This window comes from Sarcophilus harrisii, chromosome 4, assembly GCF_902635505.1.
Source record: "Sarcophilus harrisii chromosome 4, mSarHar1.11, whole genome shotgun sequence".
NCBI lineage: Eukaryota > Metazoa > Chordata > Mammalia > Dasyuromorphia > Dasyuridae > Sarcophilus > Sarcophilus harrisii.
The window spans coordinates 260,355,437-260,372,643 of NC_045429.1; the positions used below are offsets into that span (position 1 = coordinate 260,355,437).

Sequence of the window (17,207 nt, forward strand, 5' to 3'; positions counted from 1 at the left end):
TTGTAGGGAAGTAGGAGGGGATAAGGATAAGAAAAGGGAAGAGAGATGATAGCATATCGGGGGAGGTGGTGGTCAGAAGCAAAATAGACTTTTTGAGGAAGTAGCATTTTGCTAAAAGATTTCAAAGACAATAAAGTAATATAAATACTAAATATATATCCACCAAATGTTACTGTTCAATCATTCAGTTATGTCCATCTCTTCATGACTCTGTGGTCCATAGCATATCAGACTCTTCTATCCTTTTATATGCCACTATTTCTCTATATCTGTCCAAATTCATGTTCATTGTTTCCATGACACTCTCCATCTTATCCTCTGTTATCCCCTTCTCATTTTTTCAATCTTTTCTAAATTCCATATCTTTTCCAATTAGTCCAGTCTTCTTACTATATGGACAAAGTATTTAATTTTCAGATTCATTACTTGACCTTCCAGTGAATAGTCTTAATTTATTTTTTTAAGTATTGATTGTTTTGATAATTTTGAATCTAAGAGACTCTCAACAATCTTCTCCAGTATCAAATTCAAAAGCATCAATTCTATGGTACTCAATTTTTTATAAACCAATTTTTACAGCCATATACTGCTTTGTCAGTAAGACTTTTATCACTAAGATGATATCTCTACTTTTGGGTATGCTGTCTAGATATATCATAGCTTTCATTCCAAGGAGTAAATATCTTTTAATATCATGGCTGCAGTCACCATTTGCAGTGATCTTTGAGCCCAAGAATTGAAAATCTGACACTGTTTCTATTTCTTGTTCTTTTACTTGCCAGGAATTGAGGAGAAAAGTCATTTTGGTGTAAGCAACAAAATTATATTTTTATATTTTATTTTTTAATTTTTAGTAATAATTTTTATTTTCAAAAACATATGCCCAGATAGTTGTTAACACTCACTCTTTCAAAACATTGTGTTCCAAAATTTTTCTCCCTCCTCCCACCATTCCTCTAGACAGCATGTAATCCAAAATAGATTAAGCAAGTACAATTTTTCCAAATATATTTCCACATTTATCATGCTGTACAAGGAAAATCTGATCAAAAAGGGAAAAACGTGAGAAAAAAGAAATCAAACAACAACATAAAAGGTGAAAATGCTATGTTATGATCCACATTCAGTTCCTATGGTCCTCTTTCTAGATGCAGATGGTTCTCACCATCATAATTATATTGAAAAGAGTCAAGTCCATCATAGCTGAGCATCCAAATTCTTTCTTTTAATTAAAACTTTTTATTTTCAAAACATATGCATGGATAAGTTTTCAACATTGACCCATGCAAAATCTTGCATTCCAAAATGAAAGCAAATAACAACAAAAAGAGTGAAAATATTATGTTGTGATCCACAATCAGTTCCCACAATCTTCTTTCTGGGTATAGATGGCTTTCTTTATCACAGGATCATTGAAACTGGACTGAATCATCTATTTGTTTAAAAAAAGTAATGCCCAGCAGAATTGATCATCATATAATCTTGTTGTCATGTTCAATGATCTCCTAGTTCTGCTCAGTTCCTTTAAAGTCTCTCAAGGCTTCTCTGAAATTATTCTGTTAATTGTTTCTTATAGAACAATAATATTCCATACCATTCATATACCATGATTTATTCAGCCATTCTCTAACTGATGGGCCTCCATTCAGTTTCCAGTTTCTTGCCACTACAAAAAGGGCTGCCATAAACAATTTTGCACATGTGGGTCCTTTTCCATCCTTTCCATCTCTTTGGGATATAAGCCCAGTAAAATTACTGCTGAATCAAAGAGTATGCACAGTTTGATAACACTTTGGACATAGTTCCAAATTGCTCTCCAGAATAGTGGGATCACTTCACAACTCCAACAACAATGTATTTTTCTACATTCCAGTTTTGATTACCACTTTTCCCATATAACTTCCAAGATTCATCATTATATTTTCCTGTCATCTTAGCCAATGTGACAGGTGTGTAGTGGTACCTCAGAGTTACCCTAACTTGTATTTCCCTGATCAATAGTCATTTAGAGCACTTTCTCATATGACTAGAAATAGTTTCAATTTCTTCATGTGAAAATTGTCTGTTCATGTCCTTTGCCCATTTATCAACTGGAGAATTAATAGATTTGATTCAATTCTCTATATGTTTAAGAAATGAGGCCTTTTCATTTCCAAAATATATAGAGAATTAACTCTAATTTATAAAAAATCAAGCCATTCTCCGATTGAAAAATGGTCAAAGGATATGAACAGACAATTCTCAGATGAAGAAATTGAAACTATTTCTAGTCATATGAAAAGATGCTCCAAGTCATTATTAATCAAAGAAATGCAAATTAAGACAACTCTAAGATACCACTACACACCTGTCAGATTGGCTAAGATGACAGGAAAAAATAATGATGATTGTTGGAAGGGATGTGGGAAAACTGGGACATTGATGCATTGTGTGGTGGAGTTGTGAACGAATCCAACCATTTTGGAGAGTAGTTTGGAATTATGCTCAAAAAGTTATCAAACTGTGCATACCCTTTGATCCAGCAGTGTTACTACTGGGCTTATATCCCAAAGAGATTATAAAGAAGGGAAAGGGACCTGTATGTGCACAAATGTTTGTGGCAGCCCTTTTTGTAGTGGCTAGAAACTGGAAACTGAATGGATGTCCATCAGTTGGAGAATGGCTGAATAAATTGTGGTATATGAATATTATGGAATATTACTGTTCTGTAAGAAATGACCAACAGGATGATTTCAGAAAGGCCTGGAGAGACTTACACGAACTGATGCTGAGTGAAATGAGCAGGACCAGGAGATCATTATATACTTCAACAACAATACTATATGATGACCAGTTCTGACGGACCTGGCCATCCTCAGCAACGAGATCAACCAAATCATTTCCAATGGAGCAGTAATGAACTGAACCAACTACGCCCAGAGAAAGAACTTTGGGAGATGACTAAAAACCATTACATTGAATTCCCAATCCCTATATTTATGCCCACCTGCATTTTTGATTTCCTTCACAAGCTAATTGTACAATATTTCAGAGTCTGATTCTTTTTATACAGCAAAATAATGTTTTGGTCATGTATACTTATTGTGTATCTAATTTATATTTTAATGTATTTAACATCTACTGGTCATCCTGCCATCGGAGGGGGTGGGGGGTAAGAGGTGAAAAATTGGAACAAGAGGTTTGGCAATTGTTACTGCTGTAAAGTTATCCATGCATATAACCTGTAAATAAAAGGCTATTAAATTAAAAAAAAAAAAAGAAATGAGGCCTTTATCAGAATCTTTGAATGAAAAAATGTTTCCCCAGTTTATTGCTTCCTTTCTAATCTTTGTCTGCATTGGTTTTGTTTGTACAAAAACCTTTTAACTTAACATAATAAAAATTACCTATTTTGCATTCAACAATAGACTCCAGTTCTTCTTTGATCACAAATTCCTTCCTTCTCCACAGATTTGAGAGATCAACTACCCTATGTTTTTCTAATTTGCTTATAATATCTCTCTTTATCTTTAAATTATGAACCCATTTTGACCTTATCTTGGTACACAGTGTTACATATGGGTCAATGCCTACTTTTTCCCATACTAGTTTCCAATTTTCTCAGCAGTATTTGTCAAATAGTGAATTCTTATCCCCAAAACTGTGGTATTTGGGTTTGTCAAACACTAGATTACTATAGTTTTTGACTATTTTGTCCTGTGAACCTAACCTATTCCACTGATCAACTACTCTATTTCTTAATATCAAATGGTTTTGATGACCACTGTTTTACAATAGTTTTCGATCCAGTACAGTTAGGCCACCTTTATCTGCATTTTTTCCATTAATTCTCTTGAAATTCTTGACCTTTTGTCTTTTCAGATGAATATTGTTGTTATTTTTTTTCTAGATCAGTAAAATAGTTTCTTGGGAGTTTGATTGATATAGCACTAAATAAATATATTAGTTTAGGTAGTATTGTCATCTTTATTATATTTGCTCAAGCTATCCAAGAGCATTTGATATTTTTCCAATTGATTAGATCTGACTTTATTTGTGTAGAAAATATTTTGCAGTTATGTTCATATAGTTCCTGATTTTGCCTTGGGATTATAGATTCTATATTATCAACAGTTATTTTAAAAGGAATTTCTCTTTGAATCTCTTACTGCTGGACTTTGTTGGTAATATATAAAAATGCTGATGATTTATGTAGATTTATTTTATATCCTGCAAATTTGCTAAAGTTGTGAATTTTTATTAGTAATTTTTAGTTGATTCCCTGGGATTCTCTAGGTATACCATAATATCTGCAAAGAGTGATAATTTGGTTTCCTCATTATCTACTCTATTTCCTTTCATCTCTTTTTCTTTTCTTATTGACAAAACTAATATTTCTAATACAATGTTGAATTGTAATGGTGAACATGGGCAACTTTGTTTCTTTCCTGATTTTATTGGGAATGATCCTACTTTGTCCCCATTACATATGATGCTTGCTAATCTTTTAAATAGATGGCACTGACTATTTTAAGGAAAAGTCCATTTATTCTGATATTCTAGTGCTTTTTTTTTTTTTTTTTGCTAAGGCAATTGGGGTTAAGTGACTTGCCCCAGGTCACACAGCTAGGAAGTGTTAAGTGTCTGAGGCCAGATTTAACTCAGGTCCTCCTGATTTCAGGGCTGGTGCTCTATTCACTGTGCCACCTAGCCGCCCCTTTCTAGTGTTTTTAATAGGAATGGGTGTTGGATTTTACAAATGTTTTTTCTGTATCTGTTGAGATAATTATATTATTTTTGTTAGCTTGAGTTTTGATATAGTCAATTATGCTAATAGTTTTCCTAATATTGAACAAACTCAATAGTCCTGGTTTAAATCCTATTTGGCCATGATGTATTGTCCTGGGATTTTCTGTAGTCCTTTGCTAATATTTTATTTAAGACTTTTGCAGTAATATTCAGTAGGGAAATTGGTCTATAATTTTGTGCACCAAAATTCTTAAAGGAAAAATAAATCAGTTACATGAGGAAATAAAGAGTAAAAATAAACTAGTGGAGGAGCTGTACCTTCTCTTAGAACTAGGAAAATCTAATAACAATAGAAGTTAAGGAGATAAATAAAAGTTTGGAAAAATTAGATATAATTGACGTGTAGAAAACTGAATGGAAATAGAAAGGAATATTCCTTTTCATTTTCAGCTGTGTATGACACCTACATGAAAACTGACTATGTATTAGAGCATAAAAAGCACAAACAAATATGGAAAAGCAGAACAAACAAATGCTTCTTTTCAGATAATATTGCAATAAAATTGTATTCAACAAAGTGCAATGGAAACGTAAATTAAAAACAATTGAAGACTAAATAATGTAATTCTAAAAAAAATTGATCCAAAGAACAAATTGTTGGAAAAAAAGATAAGTTCATGAAAATTTAAATGAATGATAACAGTGAGATAGCATAGAAAAATTTATTGAGTACTGCCAAAGCATTTCTTAGGGAAAATTTTTATCTTTAAATATTTACATCAATAAAATAAAGAAAGAGAAAATCAATGAATCGACAATAATAGAACACAAAAAAGAACCAATTAAAAATCCCTAAGTAAACATCAAATTGAAATTTCTAAAAATTAAAGGAACACTCAATAACTTTGGAAAGAAAAAATAAGACCATGGAACCAAGGCATAAAACAAGGAATTGATTTCATGAAAAAAAAAGTTAATCAATTGATTAACTTGATTTAAATGAAAGAAGAAAATCAAATTTCCAGTACTGAAGATGAAAAAGTTAAATTCACCCCAATGAAAGGCAATTATTAGGAGTTAATTTTGTCTAATTATTGACTTTAACAATCTCTGGGAAATGAATAAATGTTTTCAAAAATATAAACTACCCAGGTTAATGAAGAGGAAATGTTGTCAGTCATTTTCCCCAATTGTTTCTGATTCCTCATTATCCCTTTGTGGGTTTTCTTGGGAAAAAAAAATACTGTACTCATTTACCATTTCCTTTTCCAACTCATTTTACAGATGAGGAAAATGAGGCAAGCAGGATTAAGCAACTTGCCCAGGGATATATAACTACTATATGTCTGAGGTTGGATTTGAACTCAAACCTTCCTGACTCCAGGTCTTCCTGGAGTAATATCCATTTTAATGGTATCTTAGAAAAAGAATTTGAACCAACTGTGGATGAGCTTCTTATAAAATAATCTCCAGAATACTATAGATTCATAAGTGAATTCTACCAAACATTTAAAGAAAAATTAATTCCAGCATCATATAAACAATTTGGAAAAATAGGCAAAGAAGTAGTTCTACAAAATTCCTTTTATGACATAAATATGGTGTTAATACCTAACCAGAAAGAGCAAAAACAGACCCAAAAAATCCCACAAAAAAACCAACAAATTTTCAGACCAATTTTCTTAATGAATATTGATACAAAAATTTTAAAAATAAAATACTAGCAAGGACATTCTAAAAATATGTAAATAAATGATATACTATGACCAGGTGGGATTTATACCAGGAGTCCAGGATTGGTTCAATATTGGAAAAAATATCAGCATAATTAACTTTATCAATAAAAAAAAAACAAAAATCATATGATTCTCTTAAGAGATGAAGAAAAAGCTTTTTATGAATACAACAAACCTAACTATTAAAAACCACTAGAAAACATAGCTTTCCCAATAAGATCAAGGGTTAAGCAAGGATTGTTATCCAATACTGCACTAGAAAAGCCACATATAGCAATAAACAGGGAAAAAAATGAAGGAATTAGAATAGGCAACGAGGAAACAAAAACTACCATCATTTTTAATAGATGATATGATGGTATACTTAATGAATTAACTAAAAGACTGGTGGAAACAATTATTAATTTCAGCAAAGTAAAAGAATTATAAATCCAAATAAATCATCAGCACTTCTATCTTTTTATCAACAAAGTCCAATAAGAGACAGAAAGAGAAACCCTATTCAAAATGATTGCATCCAATATAGAATATTTGGGAATCTACCTGCCAAGATAAATCCAGGAATTATATGAGCATAATTAGTTAGAGATAAACAAATGGAAAAATATCAATTGCTTATGTGTAGGTCAAATTTTTAAGATTAAAAAGCACAATTCTATGCAAATTACTTTACTTATTCAGTGATATGCCAATGAAACTACAAAAACTTATTTTATAGAACTTGAAAGTAATTATATAATAATGCTATTGTTGTATACCCAAAATGGTCATTTGCTTCTCTCATGTGGGTATATTTCATGTTTTAATATTCTAATAATTGAAATAAACAAGAAGTGCTCTTGGGTTATATTACTATACTTTAATAAATAGTAAGGATAAAATTCTCAACTCAAATTTTATGCTACATTTAATATCCTTAATTCCTCCTTCTCCCCTTTACACATGACTAAAAGACCACCATTTTCCTTTTTTTATTATGGCTTTTTATTTTATTTTATTTATTTATAATATATTTATTTTATTTATAAGTTATATGCATGGGTAATTTTACAGCATTGACAATTGCCAAACCTTTTGTTCCAATTTTTCCCCTCTTCATCCCCATCCCCTCCCCCAGATGGCAGGTTGATCAATATATGTTAAAGTATAAATTAAATTTAAATTAAATTAAATTAAAAATAAATAAATTAAATACATTATAAGTATACATGTCCAAACAGTTATTTTGCTATACAAAAAAAAAATTGGCCTTTGAAATAGTGTATGATTAGCCGGTGAAAGAAATCAAAAATGCAAGCAGACAAAAATATTGGGATTAGGAATTCTATGTAGTGGTTCATAGTCATCTCCCAGAGTTTTTTCCCTAGGTGTAGCTGATTCAATTCATTACTGCTCTATTGGAATTGATTTGGTTCATCTCATTGCTGAAGATGGCCTCGTCCATCAGAATTGATCATCTAGTATTGTTGTTGAAGTATATAATCATCTCCTAGTCCTGGTCATTTCACTCAGCATCAGTTCTTGTAAGTCTCTCCAGGCCTTTCTGAAATCATCCTGTTGAAGACCACCATTTTCCTGAGGAGACTATGTTCCCATTCACATCAATGCTTTTCACATTTGTCATTTCCTGTCCATTTATATCAGCTCTCCATAATATGGATTACTGCAGGATCCTTCTAACTTGTGTTTCCACTTGTAGTCTCTCTTATTTCAAACTGATCTGAGCCACTATTGCAAGATTAATATGTCCCTAAAGTAGTCTTAATGTTATTTCAAATGGATATTTCTCAATTATATAACAAATTTTATCTAATAAATAGGGAGCTTGTGTCAAAGCCAGGAAGACCAAGGGTCAAATTTTGTAATTGACTATGTGACTCTGGACAACTCAATTTCTTTGTACCCTAGTTTTCATAAATTTGAGAAAAAGGAGCTTAAATGTGTTAGTAGATGGTATTTCTTCATCTGTCACCTTGATGTTTTGTACATATTATGTACAGGATAGATATTTAATACATATATATTGAATTTCTTCACATTTTTCCTATGAATTGAGTAGTAAAAGTATTATCATTTGATGGTTTAATATTTATTTTCCAGTTACATGTAAAACAATTTAAACATTAGATGTTTTTCTAATACAACCAAGATTATAAGGGAAGCAGAGAGCTAGATTTTTTTTTTTTTTTTTTACAACCAGTATTTCTGATAAAGGGCTCATTTCTAAAATATATGGAGAACTGATTCGAATTTATAAGAATACAAGAAATTCCCCAGTATATAAATGTCCAAAGGATATGAATAGACAATATTCAGTTAAAGAAATTAAAAATGTTCTAAATCATCAATGATTAGGGAAATATATATTGTAACACCTCTGTGGTATAACCTCACAGATATTAGATTGGCTAAGATGACAGAAAAAGATAATAATAAATGGTGGTGATCCTGTCATTCTGGGGAGCAATTTATAACTATGTCCAAAGGACTATAAAACTGTTCATAACCTTTGATCAAGAAACTTCACTACTGGGTCTGTAATCCAAAGAGATCATAAGAAGGAAAACGATCCACATGTGCAAAAATGTTTGTAGCAGCCCTTTTTGTAAGTGCCAAGAAGCTGGAAATTGCGTATATGTCCATCAGTTGGTGAATTGTCTGAGTAAGTTATGTTATATCAATGCAGTGCGAAAAGCCTAGAAAGATTTACATGACCTGGAGCTGAATGAAACAAGCAGAACCAAAAAAAAAAAAAAAAAAAAAAAAAAAAAAAAGATTGTACACAGTAACAACAACATTATGTGATGAATTTGGCTCTTCTCAACAATGTAGTGATTTAAGACATTTAAGGCAATAGAAAATGCCAACTTCACCCAGAGAAAAAAGTATGGAGATTGGATGTGAATCAAAGCAAAGTATTTACCTTTTTGGTTGTTCTTTTGTTTGTTTGCTTTTCCTTCTGTTTTTTTTTCCCTTTTGGTCTGCTTTTTCTTGCTCAACATGACAAATAGGGAAATGGGTTTATAAGAATTACACATATTAACCTATATCAGATTGCTTCCTGTCTTGGGGAGGAGAAGATAAGGGTGGGAATAAGAAATTTTGAAACACAAAGTTTTACAAAAATGAATGTTGAAAACTGCGGATGATGAGGACTCCTTGACTGGATCAATGTTGTTTACATCCACACTGGGGATTTTCTCTGCCATTAAGGTGGGGTTCATAGAACCCTGACTCTTGCCTTCAAAGACCTGGGCAATATTCTCAAAAGTTCTGCCCTTGGTCTCAGGGACTTTGAAGAAGGTGAACAAAAAGAAGAAGATGAGGAAGAAAGTAAAGACAATAAAGACGTAGGATCCCAAATATTTCGCAGCCGTAGGGAAGAGCATCCCCACAAGGAAGTTTGAAGTCCAGTTGGAACAGCCAGCCACGGCCATGGCGGCCGGGCGGGGTCCTTGACTGAAGAGCTCGGCAACAATGAACCAAGGAATGGGTCCTGGGCCAATTTCAAAGAAGGCTACAAATCCAAAGATGGTGGCGATACAGATGTAGCTCATCCACAAATGAGTAGCCTTGAGAGACATGGCAATAACCATAAGAACAGAACAGAAGGCCATTCCACTCAATCCTATTAGATGAAGGGTTCTCCTTCCTGCTCGCTCCACCAAAAAGAGTGAAACTACAGTAAAAACCACATTCACCGCACCAGCACCAATGGTATCACATATTGGCTCTTTAACACCAGCATCTGTGAAGATTCCTGTAGAATAATAGAATACAGCATTAATTCCAGAGAGCTGTTGAGAGAGTTGGAGCATGATGGCAATGATAATGGGTTGTCGATAACTTGGTGTCTTAAAGAGGTTTGATTATTTTTTATTTTACAAATTGCATTGCAAATTCTTTCTATTTCCTCCTTCCCTCAACCCTCCCAGAAATAGCAAGCTATTTGACATGTTATGCATATGCAGTCATGCAAAACATATTTCCATATTAGTCATGCAGTGAAAGAAAACATAGGAAAAAAAAAAACTGACTCCAGAAGTTCTTTCTCTGGAGGTGGATAGCTTTTGCCATCTAAGTCATTTAGAACAGTCTTGAGTCATTTTATTTGCTAAGAGTAGCTAAGTGTTTCACAGATCACAAGGCAATATTGTTGTTACTGTGTATACTGTTTTCTTAGTTTTGTTCACTTCACTTTGCAAGAATTCTTATAAGTCTTGCCAGGTTTTTATGAAACTATCCTGTTTAACATTTCTTATACCATGTAGTAGTATTCCATAAAAACTGATTGGCATCCCCTCAATTTACAATTCTTTGATACCAGAAAAAGAACTACTATAAATATTTTTGGATCTGTAGGTCATTTCCTTTTTTTTTTTTTTTTTTGGTTGTTGTTGCTTAGATATATAGATCTAGAAATTGTACTTCTGGATCAAAGGATATGTACAGTTTTATCGTCCTTTGGTGATAGTTCTACATTGTTTCTCAGAATGGTTGAATCAATTCATATCTGTACTGTAATTTTTCCAGGTGCTTTCCAATATCTGCCATTTTAATTTTTTGTCACTTTAGTTAATATAATACTTGTAAAGTTGTATGTCAGAGTTCTTTTAATTGGTGTTTCTCTAATCCATAGTGATTTACAACAATATTTTTCTTTTGACTATAGACAGCTTTGATTTCTTTATTTGAAAACTGCCTGTTCATATCCTTTAATTATGTATCAATGGGGAAATAGCTCATAAGCTTATAAATTAGACTTAGTTTTCTATTTATTTGAGAAATGAAACCTTTAGCAGGGAAACATGCTATAATATTCACCATGCACGTACCCTGTCCACGTTTTCTGCTTTCCTTGCAATATTAGCTACATTGTTTTTATTTGTGCAAAAGCTTTTTAATTTGACATAATCAAAATTATCCATTTTCTTTTTTCTTTTTATTTTTATCTCTTTTTAAATTTATTATTTTAAAAATATTTAATGTTATATATTATTATATAATATTTAATGTTTATTATCTCTTATTTGCTCCTAAATTCTTTCACAATGTGATCCATACATCTGATGAGTAAATTATTATATGCTTCTCTAATGTGCTTATGGCATGGTCCTTTATGTATAAATCATATACTCATTTTGACCTTATTATTCGGTTTATTTGAGATTATTATTATTTGAGATATTGGTTTAAACCTAGTTTTTGTTCATTTGTTTATTTGTTTTTTGCCAAACTACTTCCCAATTTTCCTAGTATTTTTTTTTTTTTTGTTAAATAGTGAGTTATTATCCCAAAGGCTTGGATCTTTGGGTTTATTAAACACTAGATTACTGTGTTTATTTTTGTTTCTCTCAGCAAATAGATTCCTAAGTGGTTTGTGTTGTTTACAGTTATTTCAAATGAACTTTTTATCTCTTGATGTTGAAGTTTGTTGGTAATATATTGAAATGCTGATGATTTAGGGTGGTTTTTTGATATCCTATTACTTTGCTAAATATATTAATTATTTCAGATAGTTGTTTTTATTTGATTCTTTAAGAGTCTCCAAATATACTTTTTTCTGAGTTGATGATTGCTACTCATGCTTCCTTTTCTTTTTTTTTTTCCCACTTAAAGCATAGTAGATTCTGATCTGCCTCTTTTACTCTGCGTGTATTTCTCTTTTTCACTGTGTTTCTTATAAACAATATATTGTAAGATTCTGGTTTTTAATGGACTCTGCTCTTTACTTCATTCCTACTTCTCTGTAGCATAAGATAGATGTTATACCCAACTGAATGTTTATGTTATTCTTTATTTTAGCTATTTTGGGGGGAAGGAGAGGTTGGGGTTAATGCCAATTTACATTTTTCTTTGCAGCTTTTCATGTAGCTATTTTGACATTTTTGTCTTCTTCTGAGTTTGTCTTTTGAACTTCTCTGTCACTGTAGTAATGGTCTATGGTCAGACTCTTCTTTTTTTTTTCCCCTTCTGTTTGCTTATTCCCCAACCACAGCCTACTTCTTGACTTTTAAATTTGTGAAGATTGGCCTCTACTTCTGGTGTGGAGGGAGTTTCTCAAAGTTTCTATTGATTTCATGCTGCTATTTTGAGACCTATGATTTTTTTAGTATTTTTAAGGTGATGTGATTGTTCTCCTGGCTTGTACTACAGCCTGTGAGTGACTACAGGCACTCTTTTCCATCCTGGAATTTTTACCAGTGTCTCTAATTCCCTGTGCCAGCATATTCTAGTATGCTAGTGTTCCTCCTCATGCTAGAACTGTGATTGGAATCTCCATATGGGCAATGCAACAGAGTCTGCCCCCAATGCCAACAAAGTGTACCCAATAATCTCCTTCTGGTAAGTTTTTTTGTTTTTTTTTTTTTGCCACTCACTGGCTGTGGGCCAAGAGCTCTGCTGAGAGCTCTCAAAGTCATTGCCAATGATTCAGTCACCCCAATTCAATGCTGGCTTGATGGGTCACCACTTGGGCTAGACTGCACTCTACTTTCAGACCTTTCCTGTCCATTATCTAAATTATCTTGGACTGGATGATTATTTTACGTTCTCTTTTTATTTGTTCTGCAATTCTAGAATTCATCTATTTTTATTTTAAAATCTTTTTTTGAAACATTTCATTCTGAAGTACAAAAAGACAAAAAAAACTTTTATATACACAGCACATCATAAAAAGAAGGTTCAATATAAAATTATAACTTGCCATTTCATATTGTGTACTTTAAAAAAACTTTGCAATACATATTGCAAATGGTTTAAAAGCTACCTTGTTTTTTCTGTTCTTCCTTCTATGTTTTTTTTTGGTTCCCTGTTGTACATAGCAGAATTTGTTTTGGGGTAATATTTTAAAGATGCTTAAAAATGGAGAGAAATTTAGGAGAGCTTGGAAGAGTCCCTTTTCTTTCTTGAATCTGCCTCCACTATTATTACCATTTTAAAGGTCAGGAAATCAAGTATTTTTTATTAAGTACCTAGATATGCCAATCATTATGCTAAGTTCTGAGGGTACCAAAAAAAAAAAGAAAAGAAAAGACAAAAGATAGTCCCTATTCTCAAGGCTCTCACAATCTAACAAGGAAGAAATGTGCAAACAGCTATATAAAAATAGTTATTGGAGATCATTACTGATCACAAAATAGAAAATTTCGATTATACCAAACTGAAAAGTTTTTGTACAAACAAAACTAATGCAGACAAGATTAGAAGGGAAGCAATAAACTGGGAAAATATTTTTACAGTCAAAGGTTCTGATAAAGGCCTCATTTCCAAAATATATAGAGAATTAACTCTAATTTATAAAAAATCAAGCCATTCTCCAATTGAAAAATGGTCAAAGGATATGAACAGACAATTCTCAGATGAAGAAATTGAAACTATTTCTAGTCATATGAAAAGATGCTCCAAGTCATTATTAATCAGAGAAATGCAAATTAAGACAACTCTAAGATACCACTACACACCTGTCAGATTGGCTAAATGACAGGAAAAAATAATGATGATTGTTGGAGGGGATGCGGGAAAACTGGGACATTGATGCATTGTTGGTGGAGTTGTGAACGAATCCAACCATTCTGGAGAGTAGTTTGGAACTATGCTCAAAAAGTTATCAAACTGTGCATACCCTTTGATCCAGCAGTGTTACTACTGGGATTATATCCCAAAGAGATTATAAAGAAGGGAAAGGGACCTGTATGTGCACGAATGTTTGTGGCAGCCCTTTTTGTAGTGGCTAAAACTGGAAACTGAATGGATGTCCATCAGTTGGAGAATGGTTGAATAAATTGTGGTATATGAAAATTATGGAATATTACTGTTCTGTAAGAAATGACCAACAGGATGATTTCAGAAAGGCCTGAGAGACTTACATGAACTGATGCTGAGTGAAATGAGCAGGACCAGGAGATCATTATATACTTCAACAACAATACTATATGATGACCAGTTCTGATGGATCAGGCCATCCTCAGCAACGAGATCAACCAAATCATTTCTAATGGAGCAGTAATGAACTGAACTAGCTATGCCCAGAAAAAGAACTCTGGGAGATGACTAAAAACCATTACATTGAATTCCCAATCCCTATATTTATGCACACCTTCATTTTTGATTTCCTTTAAGAGCTAATTGTACAATATTTCAGAGTCTGATTCTTTTTCTACAGCAAAATAACGTTTTGGTCAGGTATACTTATTGTGTATCTAATTTATATTTTAATATATTTAACATCTACTGGTCATCCTGCCATCTGGGGGGGGGTAAGAGGTGAAAAATTGGAACAAGAGGTTTGGCAATTGTTAATGCTGTAAAGTTACCCATGTATATATCCTGTAAATAAAAGGCTATTAAATAAAAAAAAAGAGAGAAAAAAAATAGTTATTGGAAATAATCCGTACAAAGAAAGCATTAGGTTAAGTGACAATTATAAGGTTAGAGAGAAACATAATTTCTTTTTGAACTGATATCTTTCAGATTCCAAGTCCAGTGAATATTTTATAACACCACATATTAGAATGAAAATAATAACAGTGAGGAGGAGAAATAATGATAGTTAACATTCACATAGTACTTTAAGATTTGCAAAGGACTTTAATAAATTATCATTTTTCCTTGCTTAGACTCTAGCTTAGAATTCTTTGTTGTCTCTTTTCTGGACCACAGGATAAAGGACAATCTCCTTATCATATAATTCAAGGCCCTCCATGATCTGGCCTCAACCTATTTATCTCTCCCTCCCCCCCACATTCATGCAACCTATATACCAGTCATGTTAGAATGTTTTTAAAATTTTCCCTCTGTTTGCTCCATTCCTTTTACTTGAGGTGTTTTTCTTCTCATTTGTGTAAATGAACCTCTATCCTTGTCACTAATCAAAAGTTAAAATATTCAGGGAAGCAGAATTTTCATCAGGCTGGAAACATAAATAAAAAGAAATCAGGAGAATTCAAATTTATCCAGGATTATCCAGGATTAACCAAATTATAGCCAACATCAAAACTATCAGATCTATGGATAAATAGGGAAAATTAGTCAGAAAAATAAGAATAGGTAATCTAAAGATAGTAAAACTCTAAGTGAATCTTACACTTATGTTCTAAGCAGAAAACTTATTTATTATTTATTGGTGTAGTAACCATGTCACAGACCTAGAGGTTGAGATAATTGAATTGCTATAAGTTCCTTAACTCTTTTTAACCTCAGTTCCTCATCTGTAAAATAAGTTGGACAAGGAAATGGAAAACTATACAGTTTTTAATAGATGTTTTGAATTGATAACTAGGGGAAAAATAGAAATTCCTAAAACCAGAAGTGAGGTATGAAGGAAGAGTTAACCCAGAGTCCATTATATTGTGTGAACTACAGATCCTTCCTGAAAAAAGATGTCATGTTGGATCTGTATACACCACCAATGTGAAGACAACCATAGCTAAAAGATAAGTAGGGATATACAGGTATAAAGATAAGAAATGATCCTGAAAATATCCAAAGAAAACAATATTGTTTATAATATTGTTCTTTGGTCAACTGGCCTGTCATTCTGACTTTAGTCTCTTACAGTCACTCATCTAGTCCATAGATCAGATACATGGGATATAGACAATTATGACTTCTTATAATCCAAGTAGTCACAATTTTATTAATTCTATTAATTTATACTTTGGACTAAACCTGTGATTACATTATTATAGAAAATTCCTCATGAAGAAACTCCCTGTAACAATTCAGATAGCATATACTTTTCAATATGTTTTTTTTTTTTTTTTTTTACAATATTTCTTTAAGACAATGAGAGTTTAGATAGCTTGCCTAGGGTCACAGAACCAATAAGTGTTAATTTGTAGATTTGTGGTTAAGTAATCCACAGAATCATTGCTTATTTATTTTTTATGGATTTAAAGGATCCTGGCCAGTATTGTTACTATCTGTTAGGTGATATCTTTCAGACATAATTCATAGATTGAAGATGACCCCTGGGTGTTTTTTTTTTCCATGAGACAGAAAAAAAAGAGGTGGTATGTGCCTGTTGTGAAAAGAGAGCCACCTGCTAGTGGCTGCTGGAGGTCTAACTCAGACATGTAGAATGAATCTTCATGTGCCAGGATGATGATGATGATACAAGGAGATTGAGAGACAGTTGCATTCTTTGACCTCTCAAATGAGAGGCTATTGTGTTGTCTGACCTCTCTTCTCTTCTCTCTTGCCTCCAATTTATCTCATTCCCAATCTACAAGGTACATCTGAGAAGGCTTCTTTGTAAGTTCAAGTGTTATGATTCACAGCTGTGAATTCTCTCAGAGAATTGACCTGCCCTTTCACCTAGGCATGGTCCTTAACATGTGCCCACAAGTCAAACAAGCATTATCACCTTAAATGTGACATTCTCTCAGAACCTGATGGAAAGAACCTAAGATCCTGAACCCAAGAAACCTTAGGAAGAGCAAAATGTCTTCCATATCATAAAAGACTGAAGGACTTGAAATGTTATATTCCAGAAGGCAAAGGATTATGGATTAATTAATTGGATTAATGTCAGACCAGAACCATCCTGTAATATGTGAGTGTCCAGAGACAAAGAAGATCAGAGATAAGAGCACCAGGACCAAAATTAGAAGTTTAAATGAATTCAGAGTGAGGAAAATGACATTTGCAAATGGAAGTCCTCCTTACCCATCCCTCCAAAGGAGGGCTTAATACGGCTAATGCTGGGGCCATTTATATACATGAAGGGGCTTGGCCCACAAC

At 32.7% G+C, this 17,207-nt stretch overlaps 1 pseudogene; it reads right to left on the minus strand.

Moving 5' to 3' along the window:
• Nucleotides 1–10,323, minus strand: part of LOC116423606 — a 74,877-nt pseudogene extending 64,554 nt beyond the window's left edge.
• Nucleotides 10,324–17,207: the final 6,884 nt, after the last annotated feature.